Source organism: Austrofundulus limnaeus, unplaced genomic scaffold (genome assembly GCF_001266775.1).
Source record: "Austrofundulus limnaeus strain Quisiro unplaced genomic scaffold, Austrofundulus_limnaeus-1.0 Scaffold3581, whole genome shotgun sequence".
NCBI lineage: Eukaryota > Metazoa > Chordata > Actinopteri > Cyprinodontiformes > Rivulidae > Austrofundulus > Austrofundulus limnaeus.
The window spans coordinates 1-899 of NW_013955983.1; the positions used below are offsets into that span (position 1 = coordinate 1).

At 51.9% G+C, this 899-nt stretch overlaps 1 long non-coding RNA gene across 1 annotated transcript; it reads left to right on the forward strand.

The window, feature by feature from the left end:
• The first annotated feature begins 124 nt into the window (after window positions 1-124).
• LOC106511918 (uncharacterized) lies at window positions 125-852 on the forward strand. The gene is made up of 2 exons (XR_001309571.1): window positions 125-198; window positions 355-852. It is a non-coding gene; the product is annotated as an uncharacterized LOC106511918 (long non-coding RNA).
• Window positions 853-899: the final 47 nt, after the last annotated feature.

The following is an 899-nucleotide window of genomic DNA, read 5'->3' on the forward strand; positions in this document are numbered from 1 at the left end:
CACGTTCTCAGGTGAGACATACACCTTTTCTACCTGCTGCAGGTGAGACACACACGTTCTCAGGTGAGACATACACCTTTTCTACCTGCTGCAGGTGAGACACACACGTTCTCAGGTGAGACATACACCTTTTCTACCTGCTGCAGGTGAGACACACACGTTCTCAGGTGAGACATACACCTTTTCTACCTGCTGCAGGTGAGACACACACGTTCTCAGGTGAGACATACACCTTTTCTACCTGCTGCAGGTGAGACACACACGTTCTCAGGTGAGACATACACCTGTTCTACCTGCCGCAGGTGAGACACACACGTTCTCAGGTGAGACATACACCTTTTCTACCTGCTGCAGGTGAGACACAAACATGTTCAACCTGCTGCAGGTGAGACACACACCTGTTCTACCTGCTGCAGGTGGGACACACCTGTTCTACCTGCCGCAGGTGAGACACACACGTTCTCAGGTGAGACATACACCTTTTCTACCTGCTGCAGGTGAGACACAAACATGTTCAACCTGCTGCAGGTGAGACACACACCTGTTCTACCTGCTGCAGGTGGGACACACCTGTTCTACCTGCCGCAGGTGAGACACACACGTTCTCAGGTGAGACATACACCTTTTCTACCTGCTGCAGGTGAGACACAAACATGTTCAACCTGCTGCAGGTGAGACACACACCTGTTCTACCTGCTGCAGGTGGGACACACATGTTCTACCTGCTGCAGGTGGGACACACCTGTTCTACCTGCTGCAGGTGGGACACACACGTTCTCAGGTGAGACACACACCTTTTCTACCTGCTGCAGGTGAGACACACACCTCTTCTATCTGCTGTGTGTGTGTGTGTGTGTGTGTGTGTGTGTGTGTGTGTGTGTGTGTGTGTGTGTGTGTGT